Raw genomic sequence first — 15,049 nt, 5'->3', positions numbered from 1 at the left:
GTACACCAGCCACAGTACGATGCGATTTCGAATCGACAAACGACTTCTTTCCGTAAGGACTAGCGAGGGACGCAGATTCCGATGCATCAGACGAGGTGGCCGAGTGGTTAAGGCGTTGGACTGCTAATCCAATGTGCTCTGCACGCGTGGGTTCGAATCCCATCCTCGTCGAAGAATTTTACGTAAAGCACCCATTTCGGATCACGCCTTCTACATGCGAAACGCCACTCAGTAGTAGCAATGGAACGTGTAGGTGAAAGTTAACATCCGTAAGAAATACGAAACTAAACCGCCTACCAATTGGAAATACACAACATTCGATAGCGTACGTCTTTCGAATCAAACATCATCTCAAGATCTATAAACGAATCGAAGTTTGGCACCATGGTGGTGTTTGGGAACGGTGCGTTCTCATTCATATTTAAGTGCTTACTTATCGCAGTCATTTTAACGTATTGAGCCTATAATACCTCCAACCGTAGCGCAACTGTCGCCTTTCGACAGTTTGCTTTCCATCCGGCCGCCGTATACGGAGGCGATCTGATAGGGCCTGGCTCCATCGCCAACAGCAGGAGCCTCTGGTCTCACAATTCGGCTACGAAGAACGTGGTTTGCTCTTCGAAAGAAACTTGAAAGCAACATCAGCGATGAGGTCAACGAAGGTGACAAATAAATGTTTCGAATCGAGATAATCGCGGCGTTGCAGTAGTTGTTATACTGAATGCACAGGACATTTTTCATTTGCATTAGACAACGCTACACGACGATTCGGTGCTTATTTCTGCAGTAAGTAAGTGGGCCGACTACTTTCCTCCGATCGGATACCAACGTGGACGGATGCCATCATTAAATGATTCACGAGTGGGAGCTTGGTCAGCTGCACTGCAGCAGGCGTTACAGCGTGTACACCAGCCACAGTACGATGCGATTTCGAATCGACAAACGACTTCTTTCCGTAAGGACTAGCGAGGGACGCAGATTCCGATGCATCAGACGAGGTGGCCGAGTGGTTAAGGCGTTGGACTGCTAATCCAATGTGCTCTGCACGCGTGGGTTCGAATCCCATCCTCGTCGAAGAATTTTACGTAAAGCACCCATTTCGGATCACGCCTTCTACATGCGAAACGCCACTCAGTAGTAGCAATGGAACGTGTAGGTGAAAGTTAACATCCGTAAGAAATACGAAACTAAACCGCCTACCAATTGGAAATACACAACATTCGATAGCGTACGTCTTTCGAATCAAACATCATCTCAAGATCTATAAACGAATCGAAGTTTGGCACCATGGTGGTGTTTGGGAACGGTGCGTTCTCATTCATATTTAAGTGCTTACTTATCGCAGTCATTTTAACGTATCGAGCCTATAATACCTCCAACCGTAGCGCAACTGTCGCCTTTCGACAGTTTGCTTTCCATCCGGCCGCCGTATACGGAAGCGATCTGATAGGGCCTGGCTCCATCGCCAACAGCAGGAGCCTCTGGTCTCACAATTCGGCTACGAAGAACGTGGTTTGCTCTTCGAAAGAAACTTGAAAGCAACATCAGCGATGAGGTCAACGAAGGTGACAAATAAATGTTTCGAATCGAGATAATCGCGGCGTTGCAGTAGTTGTTATACTGAATGCACAGGACATTTTTCATTTGCATTAGACAACGCTACACGACGATTCGGTGCTTATTTCTGCAGTAAGTAAGTGGGCCGACTACTTTCCTCCGATCGGATACCAACGTGGACGGATGCCATCATTAAATGATTCACGAGTGGGAGCTTGGTCAGCTGCACTGCAGCAGGGCGTTACAGCGTGTACACCAGCCACAGTACGATGCGATTTCGAATCGACAAACGACTTCTTTCCGTAAGGACTAGCGAGGGACGCAGTTTCCGATGCATCAGACGAGGTGGCCGAGTGGTTAAGGCGTTGGACTGCTAATGCAATGTGCTCTGCACGCGTGGGTTCGAATCCCATCCTCGTCGAAGAATTTTACGTAAAGCACCCATTTCGGATCACGCCTTCTACATGCGAAACGCCACTCAGTAGTAGCAATGGAACGTGTAGGTGAAAGTTAACATCCGTAAGAAATACGAAACTAAACCGCCTACCAATTGGAAATACACAACATTCGATAGCGTACGTCTTTCGAATCAAACATCATCTCAAGATCTATAAACGAATCGAAGTTTGGCACCATGGTGGTGTTTGGGAACGGTGCGTTCTCATTCATATTTAAGTGCTTACTTATCGCAGTCATTTTAACGTATCGAGCCTATAATACCTCCAACCGTAGCGCAACTGTCGCCTTTCGACAGTTTGCTTTCCATCCGGCCGCCGTATACGGAAGCGATCTGATAGGGCCTGGCTCCATCGCCAACAGCAGGAGCCTCTGGTCTCACAATTCGGCTACGAAGAACGTGGTTTGCTCTTCGAAAGAAACTTGAAAGCAACATCAGCGATGAGGTCAACGAAGGTGACAAATAAATGTTTCGAATCGAGATAATCGCGGCGTTGCAGTAGTTGTTATACTGAATGCACAGGACATTTTTCATTTGCATTAGACAACGCTACACGACGATTCGGTGCTTATTTCTGCAGTAAGTAAGTGGGCCGACTACTTTCCTCCGATCGGATACCAACGTGGACGGATGCCATCATTAAATGATTCACGAGTGGGAGCTTGGTCAGCTGCACTGCAGCAGGGCGTTACAGCGTGTACACCAGCCACAGTACGATGCGATTTCGAATCGACAAACGACTTCTTTCCGTAAGGACTAGCGAGGGACGCAGTTTCCGATGCATCAGACGAGGTGGCCGAGTGGTTAAGGCGTTGGACTGCTAATCCAATGTGCTCTGCACGCGTGGGTTCGAATCCCATCCTCGTCGAAGAATTTTACGTAAAGCACCCATTTCGGATCACGCCTTCTACATGCGAAACGCCACTCAGTAGTAGCAATGGAACGTGTAGGTGAAAGTTAACATCCGTAAGAAATACGAAACTAAACCGCCTACCAATTGGAAATACACAACATTCGATAGCGTACGTCTTTCGAATCAAACATCATCTCAAGATCTATAAACGAATCGAAGTTTGGCACCATGGTGGTGTTTGGGAACGGTGCGTTCTCATTCATATTTAAGTGCTTACTTATCGCAGTCATTTTAACGTATCGAGCCTATAATACCTCCAACCGTAGCGCAACTGTCGCCTTTCGACAGTTTGCTTTCCATCCGGCCGCCGTATACGGAAGCGATCTGATAGGGCCTGGCTCCATCGCCAACAGCAGGAGCCTCTGGTCTCACAATTCGGCTACGAAGAACGTGGTTTGCTCTTCGAAAGAAACTTGAAAGCAACATCAGCGATGAGGTCAACGAAGGTGACAAATAAATGTTTCGAATCGAGATAATCGCGGCGTTGCAGTAGTTGTTATACTGAATGCACAGGACATTTTTCATTTGCATTAGACAACGCTACACGACGATTCGGTGCTTATTTCTGCAGTAAGTAAGTGGGCCGACTACTTTCCTCCGATCGGATACCAACGTGGACGGATGCCATCATTAAATGATTCACGAGTGGGAGCTTGGTCAGCTGCACTGCAGCAGGGCGTTACAGCGTGTACACCAGCCACAGTACGATGCGATTTCGAATCGACAAACGACTTCTTTCCGTAAGGACTAGCGAGGGACGCAGTTTCCGATGCATCAGACGAGGTGGCCGAGTGGTTAAGGCGTTGGACTGCTAATCCAATGTGCTCTGCACGCGTGGGTTCGAATCCCATCCTCGTCGAAGAATTTTACGTAAAGCACCCATTTCGGATCACGCCTTCTACATGCGAAACGCCACTCAGTAGTAGCAATGGAACGTGTAGGTGAAAGTTAACATCCGTAAGAAATACGAAACTAAACCGCCTACCAATTGGAAATACACAACATTCGATAGCGTACGTCTTTCGAATCAAACATCATCTCAAGATCTATAAACGAATCGAAGTTTGGCACCATGGTGGTGTTTGGGAACGGTGCGTTCTCATTCATATTTAAGTGCTTACTTATCGCAGTCATTTTAACGTATCGAGCCTATAATACCTCCAACCGTAGCGCAACTGTCGCCTTTCGACAGTTTGCTTTCCATCCGGCCGCCGTATACGGAAGCGATCTGATAGGGCCTGGCTCCATCGCCAACAGCAGGAGCCTCTGGTCTCACAATTCGGCTACGAAGAACGTGGTTTGCTCTTCGAAAGAAACTTGAAAGCAACATCAGCGATGAGGTCAACGAAGGTGACAAATAAATGTTTCGAATCGAGATAATCGCGGCGTTGCAGTAGTTGTTATACTGAATGCACAGGACATTTTTCATTTGCATTAGACAACGCTACACGACGATTCGGTGCTTATTTCTGCAGTAAGTAAGTGGGCCGACTACTTTCCTCCGATCGGATACCAACGTGGACGGATGCCATCATTAAATGATTCACGAGTGGGAGCTTGGTCAGCTGCACTGCAGCAGGCGTTACAGCGTGTACACCAGCCACAGTACGATGCGATTTCGAATCGACAAACGACTTCTTTCCGTAAGGACTAGCGAGGGACGCAGATTCCGATGCATCAGACGAGGTGGCCGAGTGGTTAAGGCGTTGGACTGCTAATCCAATGTGCTCTGCACGCGTGGGTTCGAATCCCATCCTCGTCGAAGAATTTTACGTAAAGCACCCATTTCGGATCACGCCTTCTACATGCGAAACGCCACTCAGTAGTAGCAATGGAACGTGTAGGTGAAAGTTAACATCCGTAAGAAATACGAAACTAAACCGCCTACCAATTGGAAATACACAACATTCGATAGCGTACGTCTTTCGAATCAAACATCATCTCAAGATCTATAAACGAATCGAAGTTTGGCACCATGGTGGTGTTTGGGAACGGTGCGTTCTCATTCATATTTAAGTGCTTACTTATCGCAGTCATTTTAACGTATCGAGCCTATAATACCTCCAACCGTAGCGCAACTGTCGCCTTTCGACAGTTTGCTTTCCATCCGGCCGCCGTATACGGAAGCGATCTGATAGGGCCTGGCTCCATCGCCAACAGCAGGAGCCTCTGGTCTCACAATTCGGCTACGAAGAACGTGGTTTGCTCTTCGAAAGAAACTTGAAAGCAACATCAGCGATGAGGTCAACGAAGGTGACAAATAAATGTTTCGAATCGAGATAATCGCGGCGTTGCAGTAGTTGTTATACTGAATGCACAGGACATTTTTCATTTGCATTAGACAACGCTACACGACGATTCGGTGCTTATTTCTGCAGTAAGTAAGTGGGCCGACTACTTTCCTCCGATCGGATACCAACGTGGACGGATGCCATCATTAAATGATTCACGAGTGGGAGCTTGGTCAGCTGCACTGCAGCAGGGCGTTACAGCGTGTACACCAGCCACAGTACGATGCGATTTCGAATCGACAAACGACTTCTTTCCGTAAGGACTAGCGAGGGACGCAGTTTCCGATGCATCAGACGAGGTGGCCGAGTGGTTAAGGCGTTGGACTGCTAATGCAATGTGCTCTGCACGCGTGGGTTCGAATCCCATCCTCGTCGAAGAATTTTACGTAAAGCACCCATTTCGGATCACGCCTTCTACATGCGAAACGCCACTCAGTAGTAGCAATGGAACGTGTAGGTGAAAGTTAACATCCGTAAGAAATACGAAACTAAACCGCCTACCAATTGGAAATACACAACATTCGATAGCGTACGTCTTTCGAATCAAACATCATCTCAAGATCTATAAACGAATCGAAGTTTGGCACCATGGTGGTGTTTGGGAACGGTGCGTTCTCATTCATATTTAAGTGCTTACTTATCGCAGTCATTTTAACGTATCGAGCCTATAATACCTCCAACCGTAGCGCAACTGTCGCCTTTCGACAGTTTGCTTTCCATCCGGCCGCCGTATACGGAAGCGATCTGATAGGGCCTGGCTCCATCGCCAACAGCAGGAGCCTCTGGTCTCACAATTCGGCTACGAAGAACGTGGTTTGCTCTTCGAAAGAAACTTGAAAGCAACATCAGCGATGAGGTCAACGAAGGTGACAAATAAATGTTTCGAATCGAGATAATCGCGGCGTTGCAGTAGTTGTTATACTGAATGCACAGGACATTTTTCATTTGCATTAGACAACGCTACACGACGATTCGGTGCTTATTTCTGCAGTAAGTAAGTGGGCCGACTACTTTCCTCCGATCGGATACCAACGTGGACGGATGCCATCATTAAATGATTCACGAGTGGGAGCTTGGTCAGCTGCACTGCAGCAGGGCGTTACAGCGTGTACACCAGCCACAGTACGATGCGATTTCGAATCGACAAACGACTTCTTTCCGTAAGGACTAGCGAGGGACGCAGTTTCCGATGCATCAGACGAGGTGGCCGAGTGGTTAAGGCGTTGGACTGCTAATCCAATGTGCTCTGCACGCGTGGGTTCGAATCCCATCCTCGTCGAAGAATTTTACGTAAAGCACCCATTTCGGATCACGCCTTCTACATGCGAAACGCCACTCAGTAGTAGCAATGGAACGTGTAGGTGAAAGTTAACATCCGTAAGAAATACGAAACTAAACCGCCTACCAATTGGAAATACACAACATTCGATAGCGTACGTCTTTCGAATCAAACATCATCTCAAGATCTATAAACGAATCGAAGTTTGGCACCATGGTGGTGTTTGGGAACGGTGCGTTCTCATTCATATTTAAGTGCTTACTTATCGCAGTCATTTTAACGTATCGAGCCTATAATACCTCCAACCGTAGCGCAACTGTCGCCTTTCGACAGTTTGCTTTCCATCCGGCCGCCGTATACGGAAGCGATCTGATAGGGCCTGGCTCCATCGCCAACAGCAGGAGCCTCTGGTCTCACAATTCGGCTACGAAGAACGTGGTTTGCTCTTCGAAAGAAACTTGAAAGCAACATCAGCGATGAGGTCAACGAAGGTGACAAATAAATGTTTCGAATCGAGATAATCGCGGCGTTGCAGTAGTTGTTATACTGAATGCACAGGACATTTTTCATTTGCATTAGACAACGCTACACGACGATTCGGTGCTTATTTCTGCAGTAAGTAAGTGGGCCGACTACTTTCCTCCGATCGGATACCAACGTGGACGGATGCCATCATTAAATGATTCACGAGTGGGAGCTTGGTCAGCTGCACTGCAGCAGGGCGTTACAGCGTGTACACCAGCCACAGTACGATGCGATTTCGAATCGACAAACGACTTCTTTCCGTAAGGACTAGCGAGGGACGCAGTTTCCGATGCATCAGACGAGGTGGCCGAGTGGTTAAGGCGTTGGACTGCTAATCCAATGTGCTCTGCACGCGTGGGTTCGAATCCCATCCTCGTCGAAGAATTTTACGTAAAGCACCCATTTCGGATCACGCCTTCTACATGCGAAACGCCACTCAGTAGTAGCAATGGAACGTGTAGGTGAAAGTTAACATCCGTAAGAAATACGAAACTAAACCGCCTACCAATTGGAAATACACAACATTCGATAGCGTACGTCTTTCGAATCAAACATCATCTCAAGATCTATAAACGAATCGAAGTTTGGCACCATGGTGGTGTTTGGGAACGGTGCGTTCTCATTCATATTTAAGTGCTTACTTATCGCAGTCATTTTAACGTATCGAGCCTATAATACCTCCAACCGTAGCGCAACTGTCGCCTTTCGACAGTTTGCTTTCCATCCGGCCGCCGTATACGGAAGCGATCTGATAGGGCCTGGCTCCATCGCCAACAGCAGGAGCCTCTGGTCTCACAATTCGGCTACGAAGAACGTGGTTTGCTCTTCGAAAGAAACTTGAAAGCAACATCAGCGATGAGGTCAACGAAGGTGACAAATAAATGTTTCGAATCGAGATAATCGCGGCGTTGCAGTAGTTGTTATACTGAATGCACAGGACATTTTTCATTTGCATTAGACAACGCTACACGACGATTCGGTGCTTATTTCTGCAGTAAGTAAGTGGGCCGACTACTTTCCTCCGATCGGATACCAACGTGGACGGATGCCATCATTAAATGATTCACGAGTGGGAGCTTGGTCAGCTGCACTGCAGCAGGGCGTTACAGCGTGTACACCAGCCACAGTACGATGCGATTTCGAATCGACAAACGACTTCTTTCTGTAAGGACTAGCGAGGGACGCAGTTTCCGATGCATCAGACGAGGTGGCCGAGTGGTTAAGGCGTTGGACTGCTAATCCAATGTGCTCTGCACGCGTGGGTTCGAATCCCATCCTCGTCGAAGAATTTTACGTAAAGCACCCATTTCGGATCACGCCTTCTACATGCGAAACGCCACTCAGTAGTAGCAATGGAACGTGTAGGTGAAAGTTAACATCCGTAAGAAATACGAAACTAAACCGCCTACCAATTGGAAATACACAACATTCGATAGCGTACGTCTTTCGAATCAAACATCATCTCAAGATCTATAAACGAATCGAAGTTTGGCACCATGGTGGTGTTTGGGAACGGTGCGTTCTCATTCATATTTAAGTGCTTACTTATCGCAGTCATTTTAACGTATCGAGCCTATAATACCTCCAACCGTAGCGCAACTGTCGCCTTTCGACAGTTTGCTTTCCATCCGGCCGCCGTATACGGAAGCGATCTGATAGGGCCTGGCTCCATCGCCAACAGCAGGAGCCTCTGGTCTCACAATTCGGCTACGAAGAACGTGGTTTGCTCTTCGAAAGAAACTTGAAAGCAACATCAGCGATGAGGTCAACGAAGGTGACAAATAAATGTTTCGAATCGAGATAATCGCGGCGTTGCAGTAGTTGTTATACTGAATGCACAGGACATTTTTCATTTGCATTAGACAACGCTACACGACGATTCGGTGCTTATTTCTGCAGTAAGTAAGTGGGCCGACTACTTTCCTCCGATCGGATACCAACGTGGACGGATGCCATCATTAAATGATTCACGAGTGGGAGCTTGGTCAGCTGCACTGCAGCAGGGCGTTACAGCGTGTACACCAGCCACAGTACGATGCGATTTCGAATCGACAAACGACTTCTTTCCGTAAGGACTAGCGAGGGACGCAGTTTCCGATGCATCAGACGAGGTGGCCGAGTGGTCAGTTCCGTTTCAGCCGCGCTCGCGAGTGGCCGCTGTTAACTGTTGCGCTGCGCTTCAGTGTTTACATCGCTGTACTTGTGCTTCGCCGAGTGCCGTCTGTCCGTTAATCTCCGTGTTCGTTCCTGTTCCTTGTGATCTGATCGCTCTTTCTGGTCTTGCTGCTGCTACTTGGAATTTCGGTTGTTTAACCGAAATTGCTTCGCTGGATTAACCATGGCTACAAACCTCAGGAAGAATACTCTGGTATTTGCTTTTGACAAAGAATCCCGTCCTGTTCAGCCGACATCCCTGGAAATTGATGACTGGATTACACAGGTAATTGGTCTAAATTCTGAAACCGTTCATACCTGGCAACTGGATCAGGAAAAATACTGTGTTTTTGTCAAGTTAATCAGTGCTTCGACTGTTGATAAAGTGTTACGAAAGTGGGGCTATGAAGTAGATTTTGTGCATAGAAATGGTTATAAAAGTAAGGTTTCCATCTATAGAGCGGACATTCATTACAAAACCGTTCGTGTCTTGAATCTCCCCATTGAAATTGAAAATGATAAGATTAAGGAAGCTCTTTCAAACTACGGAGACGTTAAATCAATTGCAAATGAAAGATGGTCGCCTCGCTTTAAACTGCAGTGTTTTAACGGGGTCCGCTGTGTAGAGATGGACGTTAAGACGAATATTCCGTCTCACATAACTGTTTGTGGGTATAAGGCACAAATTGTTTATACAGGTCAGGAAGCTACATGTCATATATGTAACGAAACCGGCCACTTCAGACAGGAATGTCCGCGGCGAACTGTTGTGCTTAAAAGTAATTTGATACAGCGTCAGAAGCTTACCTTAAATGATCTGTTACCAAAGAATAGCCCGGAACAACTGGTTGAGGATGTTTACGCAGCGGGACAAGCTGATGTCTCCCTTCACGATAACAGTCAATTTCCCCCGTTAACAACAAAAGGAAACCCCGTTGCCACTACTCGTGAAACTGAAATGCAACCGAAAAAACGACCTCTGGAGCTAACTGATAGTTGCTCAGAGGACGAGCTGTCTTGTCCCACTCCCTCACTTCGCAAGCAAAAACAGTGCGATGAGAAGGCAGAGGAACCTGAAGGCAAAATGCGAATGGAAACTAATGAACAGAAAGATAATACACATACGGTACCAGAAAATGAAAGGGGTGTAAGTAGCATTAATTTGCAAGAAACAATAGGTGCAGTAGCCGATTGCAAAGATCAGAATCTATCTGTTAATAAACAACTTCAGGGAGAGGATGCAAAACTGCAGTCTCCATTTGTTTCCCTCGATCAGAAAGTGAGTGAAATTAATAAAGAACGAGGAAGTGGTGGCCAAACTGAAATCACGGTCAACACCTCAGGGCAGGCGCCGGCAACCGAAATTGCGAAAGCGTCTGCTGCTGCTCCAGATAAGCCGCGAAGTAAAATACCGACGCAACCAAATGAGAATGTAGCTCGTAACCAAGGGAAGGGAAAATCCAGTAGGGGCGACCCAAGCCCAAAGAATGTTCAGTCCGAAACGGTCGTACACGAATCACTGGAGGAAAAATCAGAAAGTTTACCAGGAAATCAGTCTGCTTGCGGCACAAGAGAAAACATCAGAAGTAGAAAAAAACGGGACAGTAACTAATAAACTGATTGAAGTGTTATTCCATGTTCAGCCTTCCGAGAAAACTGTTACAGCTTAACTGAACCCTGAACCACAGTAAACTAAATTAGTTCAACAAAACAACTACATAGTGACAGCACAATGACGCAATCTTATTCTGTCACCACTATAAACATAAATAAAATCACGACCGGTTTGAAATTATCGGCCCTTAAGGAATTTTTGTACGAATCCGCGACTGATATTGCCCTGTTACAAGAAGTTCTAATTTCGGATTTGGTAATTCCCGGTTTTGTCAGTTACATAAATGTGTCTCCCGAAACAAGTGTTGGAACAGCTATTTTGGTAAGGGAAGGGATTACAGTAAGCGAGTTGGAACGACTGGAATCCGGAAGGGGAATAGGACTAAACATCTATGATGTGACTATCATCAACTTGTACGCCCCTTCAGGAAGTTCTCATCGAGCTGACAGGGCACGTTTCTTCAAAGATGACCTGATATACTTGTTAAGGAAATCACCAAGACAGTTATTACTTGGAGGTGATTTTAATTGTGTTTTAAATCGAAAAGATCAGTTACCTAATTTTAATTTCTCAAGTGAACTAAAACAATTAGTTACTGGTTTAGAATTAAAGGATATATGGGAAATCAAATACCCCTCCACTGTTGAGTTCACTTATGTCACGGCAACATCACGTAGCAGGATTGATAGACTATATATTTCTAAAAATCTTGTAACTTCCGTGACAAAAGTAGAAACCGTTCCTACGTACTTTTCAGACCATTCAAGTGTCTTAGCTTGCATAAATCTAACAAGACAGCCGGTTCGCCGATTCAAGAATCAGTGGAATTTGAACACTTCCTTGTTAGTTAATCATGATTTAGAAGATCTGATTAAAGAAACATGGGCAATATGCCTGCGAGCCCGTAGTAGATATGCCACTGCTATTGACTGGTGGGTTAAAATGGCAAAGCCAAAGTTGAGGAAAGTTCTTATTCAATACAGTGCCCAGAGCGCAAGGGAAATGAAATGCACTATAGAGTATTACTATTCTGTTTTGAGAGATCTATATGATCAAGTCTCAGCAGGTTCCTCACTTCGGATAGCAGACATAAAAAAAGTCAAAGCCAAGTTACTTAATATCAAGAGAAGTCAAATGGAAGGGTTGAAGATAAAATCGAAGGCAAATTCGGTGTCAGCAGATGAAACTACTTCCCTATATCATTTAGTGAAGCATACGAAAAACGGGAGAAGGACTTTTATTGAAGAAATTCGAACAAAACACGGCACGATTCTCAGAACCCAGCAGGATATCATGGACGAGATTTATCGCTATTATTGCGAGCTATATTCTGTACATCAAAGTAGTGATACTTCCTTGGAAGAATTCCTTGACATCATAGCCCCACAGCTGACAGAAGATGACAACGAAAATTTTCTCGAGGTTGTCAGTGAAGAAGACGTGTATGAGACTCTGTGCGCCTCGCCACCAAAAAAATCCCCAGGACCGGATGGTCTGCCAGCAGAGTTTTACATCCGTTACTGGCCAATAGTAGGTGCGAAAATTACGGACATTGTAAATGAGGTTATTCAGGGTAAAATGATTCCGGCTGAGTTTAAGGAGAGTAAAATTGTTCTGGTGCCAAAAAATAATGGAAACAAAGATTTAAATAATTTTCGTCCAATTTCACTGCTGAATTCTGATTATAAATTAATAGCTAGAATAATAAACAAGAGAATTTCATGCCTTACAGATAAAATTATTAGTCAACATCAGAACTGTGCGCAAGGCAGAACCATTTTTCAAAATCTAGCGGAATTCAGGGATATCATTGCAATAACTTCTGTAACAAACATAAAGTGTGCTTTATTGTTTTTAGATTTTTATAAGGCGTTCGATGTAGTTAACCATGAATATCTTCTACAGACATTGAAGAAAATAGGTTTCAACGATAGGGTTATCCAGTTGATTAAGAACATAGCAACTGGAATAAATGCTAAAATAGCGGTGAATTGTCAACAATCCAGGCCGATGCAAATACAACGAGGTGTTCCTCAAGGAAGTCCTCTGTCCATGTCGCTCTTCGCAATTTCGCTGGAACCTTTCCTCCGACACGTCCATGCTACATTAAAAGGCTTAACATTATCAGGAAACAAAACAGTTATAAGAGCCTATGCTGACGATATAGGGGTCATTATAAGGAATAATGACGAGGTAACCACGCTAGCAACAGTGATTGATTCGTACTGTAGAGCATCTGGAGCCAATGCAAACGGAAAAAAAAGTAAGATGTTAAATCTCAGAGGTTTTGCTAATATCAACGTCGAGTGGGCAAAATTAGTCGGACAACATAAAACACTTGGGATCACCCTGACAGCATGCCCTATGAAAATGACGGCTTTAAATTGGAAAGTTGCAGCAGATAAAGTGCAAGGAGCCATTGTAGAGAATTTAACTCGATATATGAACCAAGTTCAACGAACACAGTATATCAACTCATGCATCCTTGCTAAGGCTTATTATACTGCCCAGCTGTTTCCAATACCGAGAATGATAGCGAGAAGAATAATGTCCAAAATCACAAAATTTTTGTGGAGAGGTGAAGTGTTCAGAGTACCTGCTAAAGTAGCCACTTTAGATCCTAAAAATGGTGGACTAGGATTAACTGACATAACGGATAAAGCCTCTGCTCTTTTTATCAAAAGGCAAGTTAATTTAATAAGAGACTCGCGAGAAAGCATAACCAGCCAACTTTTCGAGATCATTAAACCTCTAAGCCTGCTTCCCCCGATTGACGTGCAGAATATCAACAGTCGCTTACAGCACGTGAGGATTTTCTATGTTGAGTTTAGTTATGTCAGTGTCGAACTCAGGCAGTCCCGACACTTAACATCGAGAGCCATAATGCGGGAACGAAAGAAAAGCGAAGGAAGAAACAAAATAGAACGACAGTTTCCAAACATTGAGTGGACTGAGATTTGGAAGAACATTAGTTCTAATGTGCTCACGTCTAACATAAAAACGTCATGGTACAAGACAGTTAACAACATAGTTAGCACCAATGAAAGACTGCACGCAATCGGACTCTGTGAAACAAATTTATGTCAACAATGCCATCTAGTTGACACAGTAATTCATAGATATACTTGCAGTGGTCACATGAATAGTTGGAAGTGGATCCGGGAGCAAATAGCTCTGATTACAAGAACATCCCCTGAGTATATATCGCAGTCATTGATAAACAGGCCTGAAGCACGCTATTTCCCAGAAGCAAAAAATAACGCTGTGTACTGGTTGCTGGGAAATTTTGTTAACTACGTCCTTAACAAATTAGGATCCGATAGCATCATAGAGTTCAAGGTACACATGCTGTGTGAGTTCCACAAAATTAGAAGCTATTCGAATCACAAGAAAAAGTTCGGTAATATGCTAAAAATTGTATTTGAAAGAATGGGCATTGGTTAATATAAAAAAGAAGACTGTGTTGACAGTGATGTATTATAGTTACCTTAAGGATACTATTTAAGGTTTTACAGTATATTTATTATGTGTGCTTTCTCTACTTCAGAGAGTAGTTTTTTGAAATTTATAAGCTAATGTACAGAACTTATGTGACATTGAGATTGTGTGTCTAATAGTGCCAAACACAAAACATGAAAGGTGCATTATTGGCTTATACTAGAAATTTGGAAACAGACAGTTTTTTATAGAAATTTCCTTATCGATTGGTTAAAACCATAAGATTCTATCCGATAAATGTAATATTCAATGGCTGGCACATTGCCCTGTTCATTTTTGCAGTGAAAGACTGATTATATAGATCTGATCACTTGAAATACTTAGATTCAATTAATGTCCAGAAAGTGTAGTTGGAAGGCTAGTCAACTTTATTATATATCTCCTTTCCGCCATTCTCAAGTATTTATGTTTAATTTAATTCTTTCTGGTGATTTAGTCAGTAACACAATCTTCTGTTGTCTTTCCTTAACGTCAGCGCAATTGAAATGATCAAACCGCTTTGTTTAAATAACTTCATGTATGTATAACTTAGTATGTATTTGCAATGTGTAACACTGTTTTTTTTAATAAAGGTTTTATAAAATAAAAAAAAAAAAGTGGTTAAGGCGTTGGACTGCTAATCCAATGTGCTCTGCACGCGTGGGTTCGAATCCCATCCTCGTCGAAGAATTTTACGTAAAGCACCCATTTCGGATCACGCCTTCTACATGCGAAACGCCACTCAGTAGTAGCAATGGAACGTGTAGGTGAAAGTTAACAT

At 44.4% G+C, this 15,049-nt stretch overlaps 10 non-coding genes across 10 annotated transcripts; all 10 read left to right on the top strand.

Annotated features, from left to right (window-relative positions):
* Nucleotides 1-89: 89 nt before the first annotated feature.
* Nucleotides 90-171, top strand: Trnas-gcu. Its single transcript has one exon. It is a non-coding gene; the product is annotated as a tRNA-Ser (tRNA).
* An 821-nt stretch (nt 172-992) lies between these two features.
* On the top strand, nt 993-1,074 carry Trnas-gcu. Its single transcript has one exon. It is a non-coding gene; the product is annotated as a tRNA-Ser (tRNA).
* An 822-nt stretch (nt 1,075-1,896) lies between these two features.
* Trnas-gcu lies at nt 1,897-1,978 on the top strand. The gene has a single exon. It is a non-coding gene; the product is annotated as a tRNA-Ser (tRNA).
* Nucleotides 1,979-2,800: 822 nt separating this feature from the next.
* On the top strand, nt 2,801-2,882 carry Trnas-gcu. Its single transcript has one exon. It is a non-coding gene; the product is annotated as a tRNA-Ser (tRNA).
* An 822-nt stretch (nt 2,883-3,704) lies between these two features.
* On the top strand, nt 3,705-3,786 carry Trnas-gcu. The gene has a single exon. It is a non-coding gene; the product is annotated as a tRNA-Ser (tRNA).
* An 821-nt stretch (nt 3,787-4,607) lies between these two features.
* Nucleotides 4,608-4,689, top strand: Trnas-gcu. The gene has a single exon. It is a non-coding gene; the product is annotated as a tRNA-Ser (tRNA).
* Nucleotides 4,690-5,511: 822 nt separating this feature from the next.
* Nucleotides 5,512-5,593, top strand: Trnas-gcu. The gene has a single exon. It is a non-coding gene; the product is annotated as a tRNA-Ser (tRNA).
* An 822-nt stretch (nt 5,594-6,415) lies between these two features.
* On the top strand, nt 6,416-6,497 carry Trnas-gcu. The gene has a single exon. It is a non-coding gene; the product is annotated as a tRNA-Ser (tRNA).
* Nucleotides 6,498-7,319: 822 nt separating this feature from the next.
* Trnas-gcu lies at nt 7,320-7,401 on the top strand. The gene has a single exon. It is a non-coding gene; the product is annotated as a tRNA-Ser (tRNA).
* Nucleotides 7,402-8,223: 822 nt separating this feature from the next.
* Trnas-gcu lies at nt 8,224-8,305 on the top strand. Its single transcript has one exon. It is a non-coding gene; the product is annotated as a tRNA-Ser (tRNA).
* Nucleotides 8,306-15,049: the final 6,744 nt, after the last annotated feature.

The sequence above is a fragment of the Schistocerca piceifrons genome, chromosome 2, assembly GCF_021461385.2.
Source record: "Schistocerca piceifrons isolate TAMUIC-IGC-003096 chromosome 2, iqSchPice1.1, whole genome shotgun sequence".
Classification (NCBI taxonomy): Eukaryota; Metazoa; Arthropoda; class Insecta; order Orthoptera; family Acrididae; genus Schistocerca; species Schistocerca piceifrons.
Note: the sequence above shows the minus strand (reverse complement) of the source record. Positions and strands in the feature narration are given on the sequence as shown.